Genomic DNA, 27,099 nt, shown 5'->3' with positions numbered 1-27,099 from the left:
CTTGTTCCAAGTGTTCAGCTCCTGCTCAGCGAGAAGTGGTGCTGCTTTCTGGCACAGTGAGTACCTGACCTTCATTGCTACTGCCTCTGACTTGCTGCAACTCTCTGCTAGCTGTTAATGGTATCTTTCGCCTTCTACTACACTTATAAAATATTATTAATTGTGATAGAATCCTCAAAATGTACTTCAGGATACAAGCAAATTTACTGAGAGGTTCTATAAATAAATAAAATCTCGGCCAGAAATACAGTGTGAAGTGGGAAGGCAGAGTGTGCTGGTGGTTTTCTCTCTCTCTCTGATGTTGAGCACTGCCAGAAGAGGAATGATGCCGAATCTGTTTCTCAGTGCCTCTGCTATGCCAGAACATTGGTCTTTCAGGGTAGAGAGCGTGTGGTACTGCAATTTTCTGCAGATACTTCTCAAGGAGGGAGGAGAAGGAAAAAAGATAGTATTAGCTTTGACATTTACAAACTAATACATACCACAGTAAAGCTGCTGAAGTCAAAACTGTAGCCAACTTTTTAATGTCCTTTTCTTTTAGAATGTTTTGGGGGGATTTTTCACCCTTTTTTATTCTCAATAACTTCTGTGTCTTTGAGCATTGATGAAATTGGGTGCAACAATTGAATCATACCCAGTACACAAAACTGTTTCCTCTCCCCATCTATTTCTGCACATGTTCTTCAACATACCTTATCCACTTCTTTATTCATAGAAATCTAGGAGAGACTTTCTTAATGCTCTTTCTCTTCTTATTCAGGATCAAGTGCGTAAGTTTAACTCCTTTTCTGATCTGATTTACTACCCATGTTAGAAGCCACTCACTCTGGTAAAAATGAAGGGCCTTACAGTGGCTAAATGTGTAGCACTTTGGAAGATGAAAACTGGATTCTTCATGGAGCAAAAAGCTGTATAGTATCTGAGATTAGCACTTGCGGTGCATTAGCGCTGTGCATTATGGTCAAATTTAATGAACACAGCATTTTTAGTCTTTTTTTTTTTTTGTAGCATAATATGCATGTGGTACAATAAATAGGATTCTGCTTAATGAAAAAAGAAAACTGACAGAAGGGGTAAAACTACATATTGCCCCAAGGATAAACTTTGGGAAATATTTCTGTGGATTACAGCAATGGGTATTACGTAAAACAGAATAATTTAGGCACTTCAGGGCAAACTTTTTTTAAAGCATTTGTAAAAGTAGGATTTGTCTGTCTAGGAATTTATTGCAATGTCCATTTCTAACCAGAGGCGAGATGAGTATGGATGTGTTGTAAAATTATAGTCATCTACAGAAGCCTGTGGATTTTGAGGGTAGCAAGGTTGTGTAACTTGGTGTGGAAAGACATAAAAGGCTACAGCTGACATCTTCAAATTTATTTATTTATCTTGCAGTTGTGTGAAGCTGTTTCCTGAGAGGTTTGAGTGACAGTATTTAGAATCATAGAATACCAGGTTGGAAAGGACCTCAAGGATCATCTGGGTCAACCTTTCTTGGCAAAAAAAGAAAATTAGATCCCCATAAACTAAATTTTTCTTGTTTGTTCTTTGCAGTAAACTGAACTAGCACGGGCTTGACCAATAGTGTGTGATTGTGCAGCTTTCTAATTAGTTAGAGTGCTCTCTTTAGGGTATTTAATAGATTGGGTGGATTATAAAAGTAGAACTATCGTGGCTGTGAGATGCAGTGATTTTCTTGTAGTATCTTGGGGCAGGAGAGGGGGGTTGCACTGGACTCAAATCCCACAGCTACCAAGACTTTCTCTTGAGCCATAGCATCTTCCTTTGGCTCAGTCCATAAGGGACAGGAAAGGCAGGAGGTACTCACACCACTCAGCTTGGCCAGCTGAGGCTCTCCTCTTAATCACATTCCTCCTTTGAATTGCTTTTTGGGGAACTCTCTGTGGATGCTGGAAGCCTTAAAACAAGGCAAACCCAGCTTGGGCTTGGTTGGCTAATTACAGTGCCCTGGTAGAGTACTGTGACTTGCACACTTGGGTTATTAGGCTTGCATACAAATTCTTTGTACAGTGTGGCCTAGATCAGTGGGTGCTTTCAGCTCCCTGCAGATAACACCCGGATAACAATTCACTCTTTAGTTCTCAGCTCATTATTCAGATTGCTGCCATATTTAAATATCCCATCTGCATATTGGCTTAACCTTGGGAAAGATTTGGGCTGTGAGATTGTATTTTTTTAAAAAAAAACATTTTAATATATCATGTAAATCATGCAGTATGTTATCTTTCACCTTTTAAGATATTTTGTCCTGTACTGATGCAACAGCTGCTGGTGTTTGTCCTTTCTGGGGACAGTGAAACCCTTCATGTGAAATAGTCGGCACCTAGTAAATGAATGAAGGTTTTGCCACTGCCACATTATTAATATATCTAGAAACTACCTGTATGGTTTGGGTTCTTGAGCAGTTCAATTTGTTTGTCTTTCTTCATAAGGAAATAAACAAATGTACACCGATCCTCATTTGTTTCTCCTACCCCCCATCTATAGTTATTTAGTTATATATAGGTAGCTTTAGAATCAGTCAAATCAAAAGAAACCCCTATTTGAGAATATTTTATGTTTGAAGAAAAAGCTCCACTAGTAGGTTTTCTGTTACAAATACTAGGTAAGTGCATCTACCCAGCAGGTCTATTCTGTTTTAACTGAGACTGTAGCAGTCAAAGTCTGGGGGTAATTTTTAGGCACTGTGTAGACTGCATGTGGGCAGAGCTGCTCACTTGTGTCACTGTAGCAACTCTAACCAAAGTTGCTGGAAAAGCATAGGTGAGAGTGTACCTGAGCCTCAGTGCTCAGACACTCCAGCAGCCTTTCTCGCTGAAATAACCTCTTCCTCGTAGAGCAGAAACAAGTGCTTGGCTCACCTCTGGGCTCAGATTGTCTTGTTTATCCAATCCATCCTTGCCAAAGTTTCCTCTCTGAGCAAGCTATTAGGTCTAATCGCACTTTAAATCAATCTGATTCCAACACTAAAGTGTTTATACAAATATAGATATAAATTTTAATCCTGTTGAAACTTATGCTCAAGTCAGATGTAATGGATGTTTAAAATCCTTATTAAAGGTTGCTTGGGACATTTTAAGTAGTTGTGAAAGAATCCAGTTGTCCCATCTTGCTGCCTCTGGAAGTAAATAGAGTTGTGTACCTGTTGATAAGAAATTGGCTGGTCGTGAGAGGATTTTAAAATTGAAGCTCTATTCACACCATCCAACATTGTACTTCTTAGGTGAAAACAGGACTTTTCCCTGCTTTGATTTTATTCCTCAACTTTTTCATCATTTTATGTGAACTTTTTAATACCATGATCAGAAAAGATAATCTAGATTAATTAAGTACCTGAGCTTTATCAATAAATGTAGGCGCTCATAAGTGACAATGTCCTCTGAAAGAGTTATTTAGCTTTATTTTTCAAAGGTGCAACCAAAGCGTAATATGGGGAAGGAGGTTTTTTTCTTTTCAACTGTTGATTTTAAGTGATATCACTGTGGTTAACTAACCTAGCTTCAAGTGCTTCAATTCCGTTGATAAATGCATTGCCAAGGCAATAACCTCAGTAACCATGAACCATGTGGGGTTTTTACTAGATTAATTTTATATGAACATGAATGTAGAGCGAGAGTAAAATGATTATATAGAGACATAATTTTTCTTAAACACTGGATTCTGTATTCATATGAACATGAACTTGTCTGATCTATTTCAGGAGTGCACTTATTAAGAGAACTGTCCTTAAATACTTCAATACTTAAATATCAAATATAGTGAAACTCTTTGGGGTTTAGAGGTGGAATGATGTAGTCAGTCTCTGTGTTGTTTCTATCTTGTTTTGAAGACAGTTTGAGTTTTACTTAAACTTTCTTGAGGTAAGTTGATAGGGTTTTATAAATCGGCAAGCATGAAAAAACAAGTTCTTATTTAGATGTTACTAATTTTGAATTTAAAACTTACTTGTTATTTCTATTCATTTTGTTGATTGTTTGGGGTTTTATCAGAATTAAACTACCTTTTATGTTCTAACCAATACTAGAGCACACAAATGTTTACCATATATTTAAGTTACCTTACTGAGACCTCTATAAATTAGTGAGATTTTGATCACTAATGACATCCCTAAAAACTTGGGTATGCATTAGTTGGGTTTTGGTTTTATTTTTTTTTTTTTTAAATCAGAACACTAAAAATAATTGATTAAAGTGTCTTAAGTTTTTCTACTCCTGTGAGTAGAGCTGTAGTAACTATTTTTGTACTTTTAAAATCAAATTTCAAGTAAGGTGCAGTCCTAGGTAAGCATTGTTTGTAGTAAAGAAACTCAGTCTAGACTTAGTTTTAACTTGCAGTGTTGCATTCTCACAGTTGGTATAGTGATGAGCTGCCACAAAGCAGTGTTTTTTTCAGTAACATGTTCAGCTTTGCTTTGATAAGGGCATGCTTGAATTATTCTTGTTTTGAAAGTGTGAAAGGGGAGGGTGTGTAACTTAGTTCTAGGAAACATTTTTTGTGAGTTAAGAGACTTGGAGAAAACATAGAAGATGAGTGAAATGATTGTACATAGAGAGAATTTTTCCTTAAACATTGGGTTCAAGATGTAGGCCACATCTGTAATCATGTTTTTAGAAATGAGTCCATATTAAATCGATTCTCTGCCAACAGCATCTGGTTGCACTTTATGTACATGTTTTCTTTCATAGAGAAAGCAAACCATATGACATAACCCCAGTCAGATAAAAATGATTGTTTATAATACTTTGTTTATTTATATAGCACCATGAGATGAAATATGCCTTCATCTGAAAACCTTACAGCAGATTACAAAGGTGAGCAGATGACATCTGCATTTCCAGATGGCCGGTCTGGGGTGCTGTGTAGTGTGGTTAATAAGCCCTGCTTAAATGGATATAAAATTAGTAGCTGAATTGGTAATTGAATGAGGACTAATAATTCCAGGTGTCTTATGGGTTGTGTCCTGCATCCTGTAGTGCCCCTGCGATGCTGGTAGCACTCCTGAAGCATTGCGTGGGGTCAGAAAGAGCAATACTGTGCAGTGACAAACTTCAACAGATGTGGTGCCTTCTAGGACTAGTAGCAAACCCCTGGTACTGCTCACTGCCATGAGTAAAATTTGGGAGCAATGATTTGCTTTTAGTAAAATAGACTGCACAGCAGTCATTTGCATGAGTTGTTCAGACTAATTTCAGCAGCTTGATCTTAATTATGCTCTTAAAAGCATCATGTTTGCTTACACAATGAGGTCTCTCTGTGGGGCTTGTGAAGAGGTCCTGCTTGGACTCACTCTTTGGGTTCAACTTGGGTAACAGCCGAAAGATAAGAATTGGAAATACCTTGCAAACATCAGAGGCATGATTTCCTGTAATAAAAATTGTTGGGCTGTGATGCCCTCGGAGCAGGGGAAGCTACAGAGTGGCTGCTGTAATGCTAAACAACAGATCTCTTCAACGCGTGCCCACCAAGGTATTTAAGGATATCAGCTGTGTCTTTCCCACATGAAAGTTGAGCCACCTGCAGCTGTGGAAAAAGCTGTAGATAAGGCAGTGTTTAACTGAGCATGTACAGTACTGTACTTCTGATTTTAAAATATTTGGAAGGAGCAATTTCCATATAGGCCAGCAGACAGTAATTTCAGAAATAGCTTTTTGTGTCAAAAACTTCATAGGAGCTTTTATGCCCTGCAAGACCTTGTGTGTCAGTGAGGGACACCCTGGGGAGGGAGGCAAATGTCATCTAAGTAGGGTTTATTTCTTCCCTTGACAGGTTCCCATCAAACCTGCACAAGGAAAGGACATTTTAACTGTTTGTACCTAGATAAAATATCCCTGTGGTGTTAATGGTGTCATTTGAGATCCAGGCTGTCTTTCATTTTGGATGTTTTAATTGATTATTCATACATTAAAGTTGCTTGGAATATACAGTATTCAACAAGTAATACTTTGACTCTTTCCATTTCAACTAATTAGCTTATCTGTTAACAGCATAACCTTTTTTTGACTCAGTCATGAGAATGGCAGTGGTTTTGAATAGATTTTTTTGTTGTTGTTGCAATACCAGAACAAAACAGGAATTTAAATACTGTGGCTATTAGACCTTTTAAAATTAGGCATCCTAATTAACAGAGCTAAAAATCTTAATTACTTGATGTAATTAACAGAATACCTATTACCTTTTTAGTTGCTAGGCTAAAAGGTTTTTAGCCAAGTACAAGCTTTTGCTGTGCATGATGACCCTTTAAAGGCTTTTGGGACTCCATCCAACTGGCAGCTTGGCATTGCTGAACAGATGTGGCTGGTCTCTGGAGAGCTGATCTGTACTGCTAGCTTTATTAATTCCTGGCATTTGTATTGACCTGTGGGTCCAAACAAGAGTAAGGAGCCTAATGTGGAAGTGGCATAATGTGTAAATTCCTCTTGGTCTCTTCCTGGTGTGTTCAGGATATATTTTGGTAGGTCTGATATTAGTCTTAGCAGCTTTTTTGTTTGTTTGTATCTGTACATGTTTTACTGTTTCTTGGCTTCATGTTCTGTTCTTGGTGATACATAGAACATCAAAACGCCTAGAAATTATGTTCTCAGCACTTTGGAAGACCTCTCCAGATAATTCTGAATACTGCTTGCTCATGGGAAGCAAGTGGGTGTGCTGGAGGAGTATTCAAGTTTCCTGAAAGTGCTCATGATTACTGAGGAATCACTTTGTAGTTCTCTTCTGAGAAGAGAGTTCTTCACTTCTTCCAAATATTATTTAATAATTAAAATCTTGAGGTTGGGAGGAAGTACACTTACTGTAATAAGGACAGATGGTGTTGAAAAAGCAATTGAAAATTTCTGGTGATGTACTGGAGCTTGATTTCTCCTGGAATCTAATTTATATCCACAAAAGGGAAGCCATAGTAAATTGGGACTAGTATGACAGTAAAAAAGCACAAGTGACATATTTTTCTCTTAGTCTGGGGAGAGTTATAGTCAGATGTTCTGTGTATGGGAAGTCTTTGTGGGCCACCCATTAATGTATTATTATCGAAGTACTAAATTGAAGATTTATTTTTTTTTTGAATTCTTATCAAATCAAAGAGGAACCTTGAAATGGTTTAGGGGTTTATGAATAAGAACAGTATGACCAGAAGTTGGCATGTTGGAGATACTCATCACAGGCGGTTGTAGATGGTGCTCTGAAGGTTATCAGTGGAGGATGCCAGTGGGCTATCAATTTCCCTCTTCACACTCTGGCACAAATAAACATGCTAATTACTGCAACAAAGGCACTGCATTAATGCACATTACAGAGTTTATCCCAAGAAATGTATAGCATTAGCCAATTTCTGATATAATCCAGGGAAAACATTTATTTAAATACTTACTGAAAACAGATGTTTGGGAGGTTTTTGTGGGTATGTTAAAGTGTGGTTTTGTTTTTTTTTTTTAAATAAATTAAAAAGATCCTGAACTGTAATTATAATAGCTGATTGTTTATACCTTTCCAATCCTTGGTCTCTGAGGCTGTGTTCTGAGAATTTCTCCAAGGGAAGCACTTGCTGGTCAGAAAGTGGATTCAGATTGAGACCACCCAATAGGCACTGTATAGCAGTCATGGCAATATGCATGTTTTCATTTAGTATAAACATTTTGAACTTAATGACTTCCTGTTTCTAAGGATGAGAATAATCTTGGTTTAAAAAAAGGAGGAGGGGGAATATTAAAACAGGAAACTTGAGTACATGTCTGCACTTTGCTAGTAAACCTATAGGTTGGTGCAAACTCAGGAGAAAGTTCATGAGATGTTATGATATTACAACTTGCAATTCCTAAGGTGTTTGTCAAGCCGTTATGCTTGTTTTCATATGAAGACCCAAACTTGTTGCTTGTTCCATTTCTGTTTGGAAAAATGCACAAGAGCTTGTTGAATGGAACAGCAAATGAGGAAGGAGCAGATGGCTGGGAAGTCAGTGAGGGGAGAATACGGATGGTGTGCTAAGTAGTGTCTGACTTAATAAAATGTTACACTGGGTAGGATTTCTGTTTAACTGGGTAACAAGCCTCTGTTTACATTTCCCAACCCAATCTGAATAGGCAAATATTACTATAAAAGAGTAAAAAGAAAAGCTTAGATAAAACCTCAAGATTAGACTTGAATCATTAAAACACTCAACAGTTGGACTCAAGTTGAAGATGTCAATTAATTGTATCCTAGTTTTGCTCTCTTTTGTAACTGAATTTGATGTACAAGTTCTCAATGTGGCAGTTTTAGAAGCAGCCTGTAAAAATGACTATTTGTTTTGCTTCCACTACAAACTGCTAAACTCAAGAAACGAGTTGCAAGATCAGTAAGGGCTTGTGTAAAGTGACTGAGGTGCAGATACTCAGGGAATACTACACTTCTGTAATTACTGTTTTATTTTAGACCTGGACTTGGATTAATTCTGGTGGCCTTCAACACATATCTCATGCAGTCTTGCGTTGCCACTTTATGTAGCAATGTTTGATCAGCGTATGTTTTCTTCCCTTTTTAAAGTAATTTTTGTTGAAGGGTTTGAAGTGTGCGCAATAAATGCCCTTTGCCAAAGTTGAGGATCTTGTTAGAAAGGTGGCTACTGAGAGGTGAGGAGAGAACAGCGTGGTTTGATTTAACTGTGCAAGAGCCTGGAGGGGGGAATTGAAACCAAATGAGGTCTCATCCTTCCTTTCTTGAGGAAGTAACATGTAAAACTAGCATCCTTTTTACATAGTAATAACTTACATTTGTACTCTTCTAATGGTACACTTGAGTATTGTTTCAACTTATGGTTTTGAAAGAGGAAAAACAGTCCCCTCCCGAAAGGGCTTTGCTAGAAGTGTGCTGGAGGAGCCTGTGGAATTGAGTCAGTTTGACTAAGTTACAATTAATGTTCTGTCTCAACTGGAGGAAGAAAAAAAAAAAAAAAAAGGAAAAACTTGATTTCTTCTTTGCTGTGTAAGACGTAGCCTGAAATGAAGCAAATCCTACCTGCTAAACACGCTTGGAGTGCATGTTAGGGACTCATTGCCACGACAGGTGTTAGGAATTTAGTTACTTGCTGTGGATATGCCTTTCTCTCTCTGAGGTGGTAAGTGCCCCTCAGCACAAGAATATTTGAGTGCAGCCTTTTTTATGGATGTTTTTAATACAAAAGCAATCACGCTTTGCTTGAATTCTGATTTCTGAAGAGGAAAGAAACGTTAACTGGTCATGTCTTGTACCCTAGCAACTTCTATTTTTGAGAATGCTTGATCTGTGTTAAATTGCAATGCTCATACTGATTTGGAGTTGGGATTATGGGACTTGGACAATAACATGTATATTGTGAAATGAAATATCTTTCCAAGTTGAAATGTAAAAATTTCCTTTTGCTTATGGTGGCAAAATAAGTTAAACTAATTGAGCAATCTTCTGAAGCTTTACACGGTCCAGGCATTCATCAAAGTAGGGATTTGTCTTCTGAATGTAAGTAAATTCGAGTATTGCTCTTGTTTACATCTTCTGTAAACTGACTGTAACACTTAACATATAGTTTTAATGGTTGTGGTTTGTTTGTGTGGTTTTTTTTTTTCCTGTTTTCCCCTTTGGAAAACTGGAATCCCTACAGTGGATGACAAACAAGGATTGCATCAGTAAACTTTGTTATAGTTAGTAGCTATTGCAGCAATATCTGACAGGATCTGTCTTTTGTCTCAGCGTTGTGACCCCACCAGGCAAAACTGCAGCAGCAGTGTTTTCATTGGACTGACCCTTAAATCTGTTCTAGTTATCTATCACTTAAGCTGTGCATTTATTTTCCTGTATTGTTATTTTTATAGAAATTCTTCATAACTTAAAACTAGTCTAATCTCAACATGGAATTTGGTATCTTGTGTTTTACCTGTAAGTGGCAAAAGGTCTTAGAAAGCAAAGCATGAGGGGGGGGAAGTAAAGCCTGCTGTGCCATACAGTGGATAGGCATTCTTCTTGCAGCTACTCAAGAAATTTAGGCTAAGGAGCTGTCTCATTAAAAGCTTAATCTCCCCTTAATAATGTTGTCTTGAAATTTATTTTTAACACATGCCAAAATTCGGCTTTGTAGCATGGACAGTGGTATAAGGAGTTTCTCTAGTACCAGGCACAAAGAGGATGGCAGTGGTTCCTGCTGCCTCCCTGACATGTCTGACCTGGGCATTCTTATCTACTTCTACTTGTTCAATTTTAGCCCTTTCTTTCGTATGTCTCTAGGTTTCTGCATGGTTTGTTTGCTGTGTAAGACGTAGCATGAAATGAAGCAAATCCTACCTGCTAAACACGCTTGGAGTGCATGTTAGGGACTTCATTGCCATGACAGGTGTTAGGAATTTAGTTACTTGCTGTGGATATACCTTTCTCTTTCTGAAGTGGTAAGTGCCCCTCAGCACAAGAATATTTGAGTGCAGCCTTTTTTATGGACATTTTTAATTCAAAAGCAATCACGCTTTGCTTGAATAACAATGTGGTAAATAGTATTGTTGCTTCTAGTGTTTTTAGTGAGGCAGCATTCTTCTATTTGGGGAAATAATAGTATTCATTTCTAGAATATTTTATAGGGTACATTTTGTAAGGAAGGGCTTTGAAATTCAACAGGAAAAAAATGCTAAATGTATATATATATCCCATTAAATACAGAATGGTATCTTAAGGAAGTGTCTTCTTGCCAAAGAGGAGATCAAAGTTATTTTACGTTTGTTCATTGTGTTTACAGCTAAAACCATCATTCTGACTTGCATTCAGTGATGCATGTGACAGGCTATTATCTGGATTATTCAATGTGTATAATTAGGCATTTACTTTCTTTCCCTTTTAGAGTATCTGTGCAGGAGTTTAAAAATTGGAAGTAATAATGATCTGTGCACTTTCATACAACATTTGCATAATTAATTTGGGAGGTTGGTCAGAAGGATTTATTTTGAAGCTTTTGTGCCTAAAATAGCTTCCATTGATTTATAGATAGAGTTGGGTGTTGATGTGCAGTAGAATAGCACAGTGAAATAATATCCTGCCCTGTGGTAATGTATTTGGGATTTCAGGCCGGACTGTTACCTCTGGGCTGCTGGCCTTCACGCAAACACTTTTTGGAAGTAGGTTCTTAACACTGATGTTTCGAGGTGCATTGGCATTTTCCTTTTGAAAAGTGGATAGCTGTGCAGTAAGAAATGTCTATGCCCAAACCAATGCAGCACGTATGCAAACCGAGGGGCATTCTCTCTGGAGCTGAAATGAGCCTCACTCGAACATCTGTAATGAAGCTGCTTTAGAAAGATTTTATTTTTAGTTTATGGTTCAGTTTTTATTGAATGTGAAGGAGACCTGAATTTATTTGAAAATGTGAATTTTACATAACTTCTTATCATTAAAACCCTGTGTATACCCAGAAAGAAACTGTCTTGCTGTGTTGTGAGAACAATGGATAATGAGACTTGTTTTGCCTCTTGCAGATACATATACACATGCAACCTTCATTGCTAAGCAGTGGGTTATGTGGCTGGTTGGTAGAAGGAATGTTTCATTTCAAAGTTTTGGAAGTGCACCATGTATTTCTAAAGTTTTAAATTCTCCAAAGAATTCTGATTATTTTGGCCTGGAGGAACCAATCTTATGGAGTTCCCTGGCATAGCTGCCCTTTGGATCTGTCTGTGGCCTGAGCATGATCCCTGCATGTGGGGTGCAGCCCTGGCTGGGGAGAGCATCCGAAGCAGCCCCATGTCATCAGCCCTGCTGGCATGGAGACTCAGGGGAACCCTTGCCGAAGTGCAGTACTCATCACAGCAGGGAAACCTGCTTGGGGTTCATGGTGTGGAAACCCGTCCTGAAAATCAGCACCTTTTACCTGCCCCCCTTTGAGTTCTTGGAAAGAAAGAAATGTTTGCTGCCTTGCTGGTTAAAAATCTGTTTTCCCTCTGAAAAAGGAACCACGAGATGTGGGCAGTCAGATTTTTTTTTTTTTTTTAAAGTCATAGAGGAACTGCAGCACGCGTGAATGAGCAGACTATATTAAGTGCCAGCTGTATAGGGTTTTTTTAGTGTCTCTTCCTGCACTGTTGTTGAGGAGTAGGTTGGTACTGGTGGTGAGCGGGTGTGCATCCTACTTACATGTCTGTGCTCTCCCTCCTCAAACAGATGTGTGTATATCACGGCAAGGTTGCTAGTTCAGGGCGCTCAATATTCAATTCCTTAATCAGTTTGAAAGGATTTTGCTTCATTCGTCTTCTGCAGCTCATGCTGTGTTTGCTACAGAAGCAGCACAAACCCAGAAATTTTGTTGCCTCGGATTCTCCCCGTTTCCTTAGAAACTAATTTCGTACCGTAGCTGTGGACCGAGAATCAAGTCGCTTCACATTCTCTCTGTTAGAAACATGTAAAATCAAATTGATGCACACTAAGTGGATCACACATTATACACACAAAGTGTATATTGGTCCTCACTTCTTTGTAGATTCTTCTCTTGTCTGCAGTGACTCTTCTTGTACTGATCATTTTCCAACTCAGATGCTCTAGAGAACAGAGCCTATTGGGCTGTGATTAGTATTCCTTTGATTAAGCTGCAGGGAGTTGTCATTGCTGGAAGTAAAACTTATTTTTAGTAGCTTGCATGAAACATTCAGCTTGTGTCTCAAGAAAAGGAAGTTCAGTTGCCTAATTGATTATTGTCCATATCTTCACTTCTAAAAGAAAAAAAAAAATACAAATACTGGGGAAAATTTGAACAGCTTGAAATCACATGGCGGGGGGGAAGAGTCCTTGTTAGTGGACGTATTGCTCAATTGGTAACAGATCTCCTGGGGTTTTGTTTCTGATAAATAATTTGGCAGTGTTTCCCTAAAGCAGAGATGTAATACATCTTTACTATGTTTCGGCTAATTTTAATGATGAACCGTGTTTATTCACATTGATGGTCCTTTGTGAGTTTTGGAGATGAGGAGGAAAAAACTGGGAAGGGATGATGTTGAATCAGTCTAGAAACTGGCAACTACAAATGCAAGGAAGCAGAACATGTAGTTTTGTTAACTTTGTGTGAAGTCCTCATTTTTTACATGTGGAAGAGGTAAAGGTTAGCAAGAGAAGAGTTTCTGCCCTGGCTTTGTCCCCTTAATTATGCTGGTCCAAGCATTTCTGGGGCCACAGAGCTTTAAGCAAAATTTGAGCATGCTAAAATAATGCAAAATAGTTAAAAGGTTTACGTAGACAAGCCAGGAGCTCCTGGACCAACAGGAGCCAATGGGGAGGCACCGTTAATACATGGCATAGGAATGCCACCTGGAGAGCAGCGCAAAGTAATTACAGCTGCTCCAGCCAAGTCAGCCTCAACAAAGACACGGCTGAAGTGCATCTATGCAAAAGCATGGAGCATGGGGAACAAACAGGAGGCGCTAGACGTGTGCACGCCTCCAGGGCTACGATCTCATTGGCGTCGTAGAAACTTGGTGGGATGACTCCTATGACTGGAGTGTTGCCATGGAAGGCTACAGGCTCTTCAGGACAGACAGGCAAGGGAAATGAGGAGGTGGTGTGTCTTATATGTCAAGGAGCAGCTAGAATTCATGGAGCTCAGCCTAGGGATGGATAAAGAGCCAACTGAGAGCCTATGGGTCAGGATTAAAGGGAAATCAGGAGCCGGGAACATTACAGTGGGGGTCTGCTACAGACCACCCGACCAAGAAGACTGAGTGGATGAAGCCCTCTATAGACAGATAGGGGTGGCATCACGTTCACAGACCCTGGTTCTCATGGGTGACTTCAACCACCCCGACATCTGTTGGAAGGGTAACACAGCCAGGCATAGGCAATCCAGGAAGTTCTTGGATTGCATTGAGGACAACTTCCTTCTCCAAGTGGTTGAGGAGCCAACGAGGAGAGGAGCTATGCTGGATCTTGTTCTTGCCAACAAGGAGGGGCTGGTAGACAGTGTCAAACTCAAGGGTAGCCTGGGCTGTAGTGACCATGAAATGGTCGAGTTTGAGATCCTCGAGGCAGCGAGGAAGGTGCGCAGCAGGCTGACCACCCTTGACTTTGGGAGAGCTGGCTTTGGCCTCTTGAAGAATCTGCTTGGTGTGGTGCCATGGGATGAAGCGCTGGAGGGAAGAGGGGTCCAAGAAAGTTGGACCACTTCCTCCAAGCTCAGGAGCGATGCATCCCTACAAAGAGGAAGGCAGGCAGAAAAGCCAGGAGGCCCGTGTGGATGAACAAGGAGCTCCTGGACATGACCAAAAGCAAAAAGAAGGCCTATAGGGAGTGGAAACAGGGGCAGGTAGCCTGGGAGGTATACAGAGGAACAGTTTGAGCAGCCAGGGATTGGGTTAGACAAGCTAAAGCCCAGATAGAACTAAATCTGGCCAGGGACATTAAGACGAACAAAAAATCCTTCTTTGAGTATTGTCAGCAAGAAAAAGACTAGGGAAACTGTGGGCCCTCTCCGGAAAGATACACAAGAACTGGTTACCCAGGACAGAGACAGAGCTGAGGTACTCGATGACTTTTTGGCCTCAGTCTTCACTGGCGAGGACTGCAGCCACACTACCCATGACGCAGGATGCAACGGTGACGATTGGGAAAATGGAGAACCACCCACTGTAGGTGAAGATCAAGTGCGAGACCACCTGAGGAGTCTGAAGGTGCACAAATCCATGGGACCTGATGAGATACATCCGCGGGTCCTGAGAGAACTGGCAGATGAGGTCGCGAAGCCACTAGCTGTCGTATTTCAGAAGTCATAGTGGTCTGGTGAGGTTCCTGCTGACTGGAAAAGGGGAAACATAACCCCTATTTTCAAAAAGGGAAGCAAGGAAGACCCAGGGAACTACAGGCCAGTCTCACCTCTGTGCCTGGCAAGATCACGGAGCAGATCCTCCTGGAAACTCTGCTGAGGCACGCAGCAAACAAGGAGGTGATTGGTGACAGCTAGCATGGCTTCACCAAGAGCAAGTAATGCCTGACAAATTTGGTGGCCTTCTATGAAGGGCAGTGGACAAGGGAAGACCAACTGATGTAATCTACTTGAATTTGTGCAAAGCGTTTGATACTGTCCCATGTAATATCCTGGTCTCTAAATTGAAGAGACATGGATTTGACATATGGACCACTCGGTGGATAAAGAACTGGCTGGACGGTCTCACTCCAAGAGTTGCGGTCAACGGCTCGATGTCCAAGCGGAGAGCAGTGACGAGTGGTGTTCCTCAGGGATTGGTACTGGGGCCTCTACTGTTCAACATCTTTGTCGGTGACACGGACAGTGGGGTCGAGTGCACCCTCAACAAGTTTTCTGATGATACCAAGCTCTTTGGTGAACAAGACACGCTGGAGGGGAGGGATGCCATCCAGAGGGACCTGGACAGGATGGAGAGGTGGGCCCAAGCCAACCTCATGCAGTTCAACAAGACCAAGTGCAAGGTCTTACATCTGGGTCAGGGCGATCCCAAGCACAAATACAGGCTTGGTGGGGAATGGCTGGAGAGCAGCCCTGAGGAGAAGGACCTGGGGGTGCTGATTGACGAGAAGCTCAACATGAGCCAGCAATGTGCAATCACAGCCCAGAAGGCCAACCATATCCTGGGCTGCATCAAAAGAAGTGTAGCCAGCAGGACAAAGGAGGTGATTCTGCCCTTCTGTTCCACTCTCGTGAGACCCCCACCTGGAGTACTGCATCCAGCTCTGGAGTCCCCAACAGAAGAAGGACATGGACCTGCTGGAGCGTGTCCAGAGGAGAGCCACAAGGATGATCCGAGGGCTGGAGCACCTCTCCTATGAGGAGAGGCTGAAAGAGTTGGGGCTGTTCAGCCTGGAGAAGAGAAGGCTCCAGGGAGATCTTATTGTAGCCTTCCAGTACCTAAAGGGGGCCTACAGGAGAGCTGGGGAAGGACTTTCTACTAGGGCATGTAGTGATAGGATGAGGGGGAATGGCTTAAAACTGGAAGAGGGTAGGTTCAGATTAAACATTAGGAAGAAGTTTTTTTTCACTCTGAGGGTGGTAGGGCACTGGCAAAGGTTGCCCAGAGAGGTTGTTGAGGCCCCATCCCTGAAGGTGTTTAAGGCCAGGCTGGACGTGGCCTTGGGCAACCTGGTCTAGTGGGAGGTGTCCCTGCCTATGACAGGGGGGTTGGAACTCTATGATCTTCAAGGTCCTTTCCAACCTAAACCATTCTATGATTATTTTATGTGTCCTGATGTCTGGGCGAGTTATTTCAGTAGTTTTTTTCACGTTTGCATGTTCAATTACATTTTTAATTCATTGTCACATCTACACTGTGTATTTTCTGCTCTAATGAACTTACTGTGGTGGTGGCATGCAGCCTCCTGCACAGCTGTAACGGAACTTCTACTCCTTGGTGTTCCAGAAGAGCCACTGAAGAGACAAGAAGATACTTGACTTGATCATTAAAAGTCATTAGGCCTTTGAAGGGTCGCTTCTTTGAATTAAATTCAGATGTTCAACTTGAAAATGAACAACAGCAGGTAGTTCTCTTTAAGCAATCATCCCTCTAGAAAGGTATTTGTCTTCTAGTACGTGTGTTCTAATTTATGTTACAGTATAGTTGTACATTGGCTTTTTTCCCTTATCACAGGTATTAAATTAGTTCATTAAACTGGATAAATTTTTTAAATTAATCAAATGTTTGGGTCAAGCATCATGAAGCATCAGGAACCTTCAATTCCTAATTAAAGAGATAGCTGCATGTTATGTATTGCTCATTGCTTGGATTAATTTTGTCCATAAGAAAGGGGCCAATCTGGCTCTCATTTAAACTTGTTGCAGATTTCTGGTACATGTCAAGTGGAGCGGAGTAAAGCTGCAAAATAGCTTTTAATGACAAGCTATAGTTTGTTACCTTTGATCAAAAGAGATAGTGTGCCTTGAAAAATAGTGTTATAAAATGCACTAAAAGGGAAGCATTACACAACAGCTCAGATAAAGCCATATACAAGTTGGTGGGTTTTAAGAACATGGTTGAAAGTAAAAAAGCACTTTGAGGTAGTTGCTTGTCTTCTGCAGTTTGCACTTTGTTGCACATCTTCCTCAGCATCTTTGTATCCACAGGGTTGGGATGGGGGTTGTAGCACAGGTATTTTGACAAAAAATGGAGAAACAGATGCAGCAGTCCTATGCTAGCAATGAGCTACCGGGGGAGGAATCCAAATGGGTATGACTTCAAAAATAAATGATTGTGTATGTTCCTTTTATGATCTATATCTTAGTTTAGCAATAGTTCATTTTATTTGCCGAACTGTCACTTTTACTGTCTAAATAAACACTTTAGTACAATTGCTACTATCCGAATCCATCATATGTGAGCTTTCTTGATCTTTTTAAGGACTTCTGTGAAGAGAAGGTGAAATCTAGGGAGGAAATGGTAATTTCTCTCTCTCTCGGTGGGGTTTTTTTGTTGTGTGTGGTTTTTTTTTTTTTTTTTAAAAAGCAACACTAGAAAATGGTAAATGAATAAGTTGTATGAATTCAGTAGAGCTCACAAGAAAGATTGTGCGAGCTCCCCAGAGGGCATAATATTTTTTTTGAGAAAATAAGAACTTAGAAAATGACTGCGCATTCAAGACAGGAAGATAGTAAGGGGATTTTCTTTGTTCATGAACAAATTTAACTTTCTTCTTAGTAAAGTAAATACAGTCCAGATGGCTGGAAAGTACAAGATGCTCCCAGGGGTTAGGGTGGAGGTTGGATGAATTAAGCTTTGTAGAAGTCAAAACGGAACAAGTGAGATACAGAGTTTAAAAAGAAAAAGTTAGTGTAGTTGGCTTCTATTCTTTCTCAGGTTTGAGGGCTAGATTGAGCTTTTCATGATAGTGATTAAATTAAAGAATATGCACAGGGAAGGTTTTTGTTTATAATATCAGAATAAAGTAAGAACAACACTGATAAAAATCTGGTTTTCTTTCACCAATGGAGTTGGTCAGTTTGTAAACGCATCATAAGCTTAACTTCCAAATACAGCTTGTTTCAGTAAATAAGGATTTTGGTACTTTGTAGCTGAGGAAAAACTTTTAAAGATCCGTATGTGCACTGATCATTACTAGTTTTGCAGCAATAGTGGCGTCATGAAAGCTATGGCTTTATCCGTAACTTAAATTAATACTGGAAGAAAATAGTACCGTACATTTTGAAGTTTGTTATAAAACATCTCATCATCTGTCATTTGGTGCAGAGATTCCTCATGGGAGGTTGTGCTGTGTCTTGATGCAACTGGGCCAATTGCCTCAATCGGTATTGGGAGTGTAGGGAAAATCCTCTCGAGCCCCTCAACTTCAGCTGCAGGGCTTCCTTTTTACTTCCTTTCTTCTCTTCCCCTTTTTGGGCATGGAATGAGACAAGTTTAAACAGTCCCAGAAAGAGCTGCAGAATGCTGGCAACCTTGGTGGAAATGCTCAGAAGTAATGTTACTGAAGTAAAATAGGAGTAACACTTCAGCTTTGTAGCTGAAAGAGAAAACTGCGTGCTAGAGCAGGTGTAGAGGTGCTGTAGATTTGATGGCTTACAAAGAACAGCAGCATAGTATTAAGGAAAAGATGAAATTAGAAAAGAATCAGTAGTTGCTCAGGCGGTTGAAGCATCAAGTTAGCAAGCGGCACTTCTTAGTAAAAAAAACCTGAATGGATATTTTTTAGGAGTGAAGTGACAGTTTGAAAAAACATGCTCTGAAATGAAAAGTAGTGTGAGAATGTGCTAGATCTTATTGTTACTTTCTATGAAAAGATTCTCTATGAAATTTGCCTTCCTTTTATCCTCAGGCAGACTGCTATCCCTATACCAGTACTATAACTGCAAATGTTTATTTAAGTATACTTTTTATGTGCAAGTCTAATGAGAATGGTGTATCAAATGCACATACTTGAGTTATTCGGGAAATTGGTCTTGTTTCCTCACATGAGAGATGGAGCCCAAGGGAGCATAAGTCCTGCTCTCTGAAGCACCCATTCCATTCTTGAAGCTTTGATGCTGTCATGGGCATCTTGGGCCAATTAGGAGGTAGGTGGTCTGCATACACCACCGAGAAGTTGCTTCCAATTGCGAATTTGAGGTGTGTAAAAATGTTCTCTTGTGGATGTCAGATTGAGAATAAAAGGGGCTAGATAGGTGCAGGACTGTTTCCCAGTGGTAAACTAGTATATCTATGATTTATAGGAGGTTAGCCAAAGCAATGCTTAAGGCCAGCCCTCATACCAAGAGCACATGTGGCAATGGAAGAGGAGGAGCAGGCCAAAGATGAAGTTGCAAATGCTGGGGATGGTGCTGAAAACTGAATGCAGAAGTAGAAGTGAAGCATGAAAGGAGGGAGCTGCAGTGGCTGGAGGGTGGCATTTCTTACAGCCATTAGCAGTCTTGGCATTTTCAAACAGCTGTGTGCTGCTGAGGGTGGGATCCTGCAAACTACTTGGTAGGAGTGGTTGGAGTGGATGCTTTCTGGCGAGAAGCTGAGAGCAACTTTTAAAATGTGGAGTAAGTATGACATATTAGGAGGTGAAGTCTGATGACAGTAGTAAGATTGTAGCAAAAGCTTATGAGTTGGAATTTACACTGAAAGACTTAGAAAATGAGAAGAAATATAGTCACGGGGACAGGAAGAAAGCAGGAAACCTATACGAACAAAAGGTGAGAAAGGAGCCATGCTGAGCTTTCACATTTCATTTTCTTTTTAAAAAGGAACAAAAGATTATATTTTTTTCTTCTACTAGAAATTTAAGATCTGAAGAGTCTGAATACCAGAATATATGTGGCCTGGGGCAAAAAGAAGTAGAGGGGGGAAAAAAGATTAGGATGCAAGTTAGGGCATTAAATAGCAGCTGGAAAATGCTAATTTTTATTTTGTTGTTCATGATTGCTCAAACTTTGGGCGTAGCTTGAAAATTATCTTGCACTGTGTATAGCTTTAACATATGCTTTTTCTTTTTTTCATAATGAAGGCTAAAGGAGCACTGTCCTCCTCCACTTGACAGGCTTTTTGAAGCAACAGTTAGCACTTGTATTTTGTATGAGTTTAAGTACCTGTCACTGAAAGAGATGCAATATGTTAACAAATATGAATGAATACAGCCTGACTAATGCCAATCTCAGTAGGGACTTCACCTCATTTTGAGGGGGCGAGGGGAGCAGAGGTATGTAATGCTGAAATTATTTTCATGAGGCCTGTACCTGGCATCCACTGCTCAGACTGTATTTATGTGGAGATTCAATAATGCAGTACTCAAAAATATTTTCAGGTAGGGTATTTTATGGTCATGCTGAGAAAGTTAATAATTGGAGTATATACTAGACAGCAGCTATGTGCTTTACAACACTGAATTGTTGAGCATTGAGTAGTGGGATTTATCAGATGACAAAGTTAAAATGGGATAACAAGTATTATTATGAACTATAAACCATAAGGTAAGTGTGAATTAACATCTTCACTTTCATATGTATTTAGTTCAGTCAGAAGTCATAATTAAAGCTTTTCAGATATTCTTCAATAGCTCTGATTTGTAACATTTCTCTAAAATCAATCTCTGCTTCCTTATCAACACCAAAGCTTCCACTGATTGTAGTGCCAATTAAACTTGAGTATGAATGTTAGATAGACTCTGGCCAGTAGTTTCTTGCCATTCTGAACATGCATCTTGGTGCACTGACTGTAGGAAAAAAATAAAAATAACTGCATTTTAATGCAAACCAGCAGATCATTTCTTGTGTAGCTTGATATTACTATGTTCTAATTGTGTAAATATGCGGTGTGCTCTAACTATTGCCTTGCCTTACAGTCTGCAGAGTTTGAATAGTTTTCTGTAGTGTCACCAGTAAGATTAAATTGAAAAGCTTTTGGTGCATGTTTTTCTCTAGGATGCTGACAGTAATAAAAAATTAGTTTTTGAGTAGCTTTCTAAAGCTCAGCACAGACTTTGGCCTATCAGCTGATGTGGTTTTTTGGTTATCTAGCTAAGACAGTAACAAGGAAAACTTGCTGTACTACTTGTAATTTAACCAAACTGCTTCTTTGTATAATTTATATTTAGATTTTCAGCATCATCTAAAAAGGAAGGGAGCATTCACATGTTTGTAACTTTGGAAAAGCTGAATTCTCCAAGAGTGTGCTGTGATGAAAAGTCAGTGCTTAGAGAATTTAGTGTGCATCTCTCTGAAAGACAAGATCAAGAGATTCAATAGCTCTAATCAAGCCTAGCTTGACATTTTTAGCTTCCTGTTCAGTAACTTCTGGTAAATGGTTTTGTATGTGAAAATACTATAGGGGACTTGCAATGTCTATTTTATCACTAATCATCTTGGAAGATTAAAGCACACTATAGACAATTTTCACTTATGATGGTGACCTCTTCCTCCACAGTGCCACTGGGATGAGTTTGTTGTCAAAGCCTTGTGGCTCTTTTATCCACACATAGAACACCAGAGACATATCCCATTCTACTCTTTTTGAAGAGCATGGAGGACTTTTCCATGTTCCCTCCTAAATGGGGAATTCCAAAATTTGAAGTGTTGTAATTTTAAGAGTGGTTTCCTTGACTACCAGGGCAATAATCCCTCTGCCATAGATTGTAAACACCCTCCCACACAAGCAAAGTCTTTTAACATCTCTATCTGAAGTTAAGACATTTGTTTGTCTCTTCTACCATCCAGAATTCTTGACTTGTTTGGCACACTAACTCCATAAAGCTTTGTCTTTCATGGGTTTTGTTTGTTTTGGTTTTTCCTTCTGAAAACAATTTGGTCCTTTTGTAGCACACTTCAGTTTTGTTCTGTTTTTATGACTTGTTCCCCTTGCTTTCCATCAGCTGCAATGGAGAGAATTAAGTGCAGTTGTAGCCCTGATTAAAATCTTTGCGTAATTGAGTTGAAAATTTGCAATGACAGATGTTTGTCAGGGGGCTGATGATTAGTACCTTTTAGCATTCCTGGTGCCTTCCTGAATTCTCATACTCTGTTTTTACCACTTCTTATGTTCATGTCTTCTCTTTTTCTCTCTTCGCAGTATGAAGCTAGACACAGGGTGTAAATTACTTTCTCTATGATAGTGACTTGTTAATTAGCTGACAAGAAAATGAAGTCCCTTTTGTAAGGCCTGTCTTGCCTTTCCCTTGGGGTTTCTCTGATACTTAGTCTCCTCCTGCAGGGTCTGAAGGCTGGTAGGCCATGAGTACTAAGCATGCCATTGCCCATACCGATGCTCTCAACACTCCCAGCTTCCTTTGGGGGAATTCATAGTATCAGTTGGCATTGCCCAAATAATAATCCAAAATGGAGAAATTGGGGAGGAAATCTATTAATTAGACTAAGACAGGGGTTATTATATAAGGTACAAGGGGGAGGTATACTACCAGTAGTGCTGCTTTTTCTTCCACTTGGCAAGTTGAGTAAAAACCTGTTTTCGTGCTAGTGTTCCTTGCTAGCGTCACCTGTCTTACTGTCAGGGAATGAATTTTGTTAGTGATATACTGAGTTATGGTTGGGGCTAGGGGTCTCTCTCTGGTTGATAGGGATGCTAACAGTATTTTGGGAAAATCCAACAAATAAGTAGGAATCGCAGCAGAAAAATAAATTTTGATGCTCAGTAACTAAGTTCTGTCTCTCTCTAACCCTCAGGAAATATATTATTGTAAAGTCTCTCAGGTGCTGAGTTTTAGTAAAGATACCTTATGGTTCTGGTATGACACTTCTGTATCCTGTTATATCATCTATTTTGTATGCTGAGTGCAGAAAGTGGAAAAGATGGAAACATGGTTAGATTGTCAGTTGTTTCCAATGAAGAAATCTCTGTTTGGTGGAACTGTTTGCATTCCTGTGGTCAGTGGTATAAGGAAATAGCATGTTATGAAAAATTCCCAATTGTTTCCTTAAGGGCTCTTAGAGTTGCACAATCTTTTGATGGTTTTGTTTGTTAAAAAAAGAAATTAGTTACCAGCTCTTCAGTTTGGAACTCAAAATTCTCTTAAATATTTACTAGGGCTTTGCTTTTTCTACTCAAGTTTTGGATTCAAACCAGAACTGTATTTTCCTAATATATGCTGATCAGCCATAATAATATGAGTAGTTGAAGAACATTATATTTTCATTCCAGGAGGTGTGTTTTGAGGATATCCCATCAGCTCCTTGACTATCTGTCACTGTGATTACTCATAGTTTCTGGATGCAGCTCTAAAATGTTGCTTCTCTGAGCAGGGGAGAGCTAGCTCTCAAATAACCAAGTAGCTTTTTCACTTCAATTCTTGAGAGAAGTGGTATCTCTGACAAACATATCCTTTTGTCGTACAGGTTGAAGCCCTCATTTAACATTTAATTTGTACTTGTATTTTCAATATCCTACTAGGATTTGTGTAATATGTCTGATTTCTGACATATGCATTCAGATTTATTCCAAAATTTTTTGAAGCTGCTCATATTCAATATTTGTCTTATTGCTGTCATATCTTGAGTTAAAATCCACCTCTCTTCCTAATTTATTCATCCACTATTGTCTCAGTTATTATTTTCCCTGATCTGAGAGCTGGCTTTGAATTGGTTCTTTACTGTATGACAGTTACTCCTTCTTTTCAGATTTTCTTTTTGCCATTCTTGATGTGATCTGTGTTCTTTGTTACTGGATGTATAATTTTATTTTGGCCATAGAGGCATTTAATTAAGGAATAAGGGCTAAGAATATGGCCTAAACAATGTTAAGTGCAGTGAAGACGACTGCTAGCCAGTGCTTCTGTCAGAGTTTCTTGCCCATACTCAAGGCATGAGTACAGTGGAATGAAAAGACCCCGATAGATTAAGCAGAGCGAATTACTTCATAGCACCAAATGTCATAGTAATTTTACAGTTTTCGAGGGTTTGGTTTTTTGTGGTGTTGGTGGTGGGGTTTTTTTAATAATGAGAATTTTAAATTGGAGAGGGAGGCAGAACTTGTGAAAGTGCATTGAGGTATTCTATGCTACTATGGAGAAGGGATGCAAAGAAGAAGAAAGGGATTGTAGCAAAGCGCTTGTGACAAAGGGCAGAAAAAAATCTGCTCAAAAGCATGTGATGTTTGGAGTGTCATGGCTCCTGGCTTCAGCTGTTTCCCCCGCTGCCTCCTTTTGCTTAGATCTGTAAGGTCTTCAACTTCTCCAGTGCCCAGAGGTAGGGATGCAGCCGAGCAAGCTGGCCATTGCTTACCTGGGGCTATGCTGGCCTCCATGGAGTGAGGGTTACCGTGCAGCTCTGAAGGGGGCTAAAGTAGTGTTAAACACCATCATAAATAGGCACCTCTATGTCTTGCCAACCAGTGCTATTGGACCTGGAGCTGACAAAATTGGGGAGAATATTAAATTTTCATGTCTGAGAGTGATCTACCAATGCCCTCTAGAAACAGTATCTGCTAGCCTGCAAGATGGGATCTCTTCTTGTGGGTGACAGCTATGCTTAAAATAACGTATCAGGAACTTGCATAGAAATAGCATTCTCTTATCTCTAACAGTGTGAAGTAGATGAAAAATAAACCGTACCCATGCCAAGAATAAACAGTCACGTTAAAGTGTTTAAATTCCTGATGCTGTGGAGGGCTCCTGCTCTAACACAACAGTTTGGTGCCAGTACACTTCCCCCTCTTTCCCCAGGCACTGCCATCACTTTGTGTGCTCTGCCAGGGAGCAGTTGGCAGGACAGCAAAATAAGCAAATATGCCCAAGCCCCACACAGAGCACCTGGCTAGAGCCAATTCTGTTCCCTAAATCTATATTCCTGTCAGGTCTAAAAGTAGATTAAATAGTTTTGTGGCTGTTTACCTGTATTAATACTGAGTATGAGTATAAGTACATTGTTCATTCCTATACATGAACTTGCTGAAAATAATGCCATATTTGTGGCAACATTGATTTTTTTTCAAGTGATCAAGGAACCAACTTCCTGTAACAAAGTAATTCAGGGAAAATAGACAATTTGAGCACACATGCAATAATATCTTGTTTTAACCATGGTTCTCTTGGAATTTTTGCTTGTTGTTTTGCTTGAGAATATCTTGTGACAATAATGTCTTACACTAATTTAGTGTAATTCTAATTGCCTTTGTGCATGTTGCTTTTTCAGAATTCCATTCTTTACAGCTGAAATTAATAGAGAACATTGACTAATCCAGCCTTTAGTGGTGACGGGGGGAGTGGGGTGGCCAGTCCACTGAAATATTGACACTGGTGAAGTATTTGTAGTACAATATACTGAGAAGACCTAAACAGTAATGCTTGAGGGTACTGTATTGAAGTCATAGAAGAGTAACAAGGAAAAGGAAAAGCTGGTAATGGTTGAAAGAGGCTGTTGCAATCTGATGAATAAAAATGGGTTAACAGGTTGGTGAGAAGTACCGCCTGTGTCTGATGGTAGGCTGAGTTCAGTGCTTTTTACAGTGCATGAAAACCCTAATTAGCAATGTATGGATCTTAAAAAAGAAAATGTAGCATATGTTTTGTATGCATGTATGAAGTCAAGGAGTCTGGCCGCTGTCTCCCAGGAAAAAACTCCTTGGAGCACTGGTTGAGGGGGGAAAAGGAAGATGATGGAAATACACTTGTCAGGTTTGTTTGAAGATAACTTGTGCTCAAAGACTGAGAAGACAAAAGATGACAGAAGCAAACAATTGCTACTTAATTTACTCATTTTACTTTCATGTTAAAGATGAAGGCAAGACAAAAACCCATAGCTGCTCAGTGGTGGGAAAGGGTCAGAGCAAGGCAGTTGTTTCCTAACGAACTTTGCACACCAGTAGTTATCAGCCTTCAAAGAGCAGTATTGTGTTCCTTTCCCGGGCTCCCCATATGACTGGAGCCTGCCCACTCGACAGCATAGCGGTTGCTCTAGTGTTCAACTTCTGATGGGCTAGAAGAAGAATTGTGGATTCTGGCTGTTATGTGCTATTTTAAAAATGCAGCAGGTAGGCTGGATTTTACTTCCTGATTTGTAACCTGGTGTGCAGGAGGCAAAATAGCAAGATTCCCAACTAGGCACTGTTAAATGAGACTTCCCTTTGAGATTTATTTTTTATATGAAAACCATGTTATATGATAACAAAGTAAAATATAATTTAATGAAATATTCTGAAAAAGAGTTCAAGAAATTAAGTCTTGTGATAATGCTTTCCTAGGTTTTAAGTATGCGATATATTCCAGTTATATTGAAAAGCCTACCAAGAGTCAGTAATCTTTGTTCTGTTTTACAGGTCAACTATATTACTAGAGCAAGGAGACCTGTGGAAAATATCAAGGTACCTAAAACATTTTACTGTCTGAATTCTTGGCTATGTTCTTGCTTGTCATTTAGTGTAATGATTTTAAGGGGGAGGAGGGGAATTGAATCAGCAAACTTTTTTATTAAATAGCACAGACAGAAAAAACCCACCACAATAGCTTTAATTTCATTAATGTTGTGCAAAATACTTTTGTGGGATGAAATTGTACCTTAGCTTTGGTGTGTGTGCAAGAGTCTGAACAATACTACATAATATTTGCTCTAAATATGTAATGGAACTTCTTATGTGTAAGGATATCACAGTGTCCTGCAAGTTTCAGCCATAGTAAGGTGGATGTCCTATTTGTAGGACTGGCTACACTGACCAGCTGATGATAAGTATCAAAGATGAGTGAATGTGTTACTTGCAGCTTTGACATTCATCACGGTAATTAGCATGCTTCGGCACATTATTTAACCATTATGTGTACAGTTCCTAAAGATGCAAAAGGAGGAGTATGAAGGTGACAAAACCTGACTAGTAGCCCATATTTTACAAGTGATCAACTGGGGTTTTTTTCATACCTTTTTCAGGTACTTCTGACTACTACATCTTACAAGTCTTACTGTGGTATAGCTAGCATATATTGTGTTGTGGTCTTCATTTTTATACTAATAGGCAGCAAACATTCTTGCAGTGCAATCTTTGGGTATTTTAGTGCCTAATCTCTTAATCTGAAGTTTATTGTGTTTTTTTTTTTTTCTACCGGTGTTTTTCTTCAGCTTCCCAGTCCTTGATTAAAATGACAGAATGTTACAATTTACATTTTCATGCCTGCTATGTAATTAAAAAGACTATATTAAAATAATCTTGTTGCTAACACCTGGCT

General features: G+C 39.7%; 1 protein-coding gene across 2 annotated transcripts in view; it reads left to right on the top strand.

Annotated features, from left to right (window-relative positions):
* Nucleotides 1-27,099, top strand: part of ADD3 (adducin 3) — a 105,454-nt gene that overhangs the window by 12,206 nt on the left and 66,149 nt on the right. For both annotated transcript variants that reach the window (XM_082486235.1, XM_082486234.1), the window contains one exon: nucleotides 26,202-26,246. The gene's annotated coding sequence lies outside the window, so the exon portion shown is untranslated. The remainder of the gene's footprint in view (nucleotides 1-26,201; nucleotides 26,247-27,099) is intronic.

This window comes from Vanellus vanellus, assembly GCF_965231255.1.
Source record: "Vanellus vanellus genome assembly, chromosome: 7".
NCBI lineage: Eukaryota > Metazoa > Chordata > Aves > Charadriiformes > Charadriidae > Vanellus > Vanellus vanellus.
This window is presented reverse-complemented; position numbering and strand designations above follow the sequence as displayed.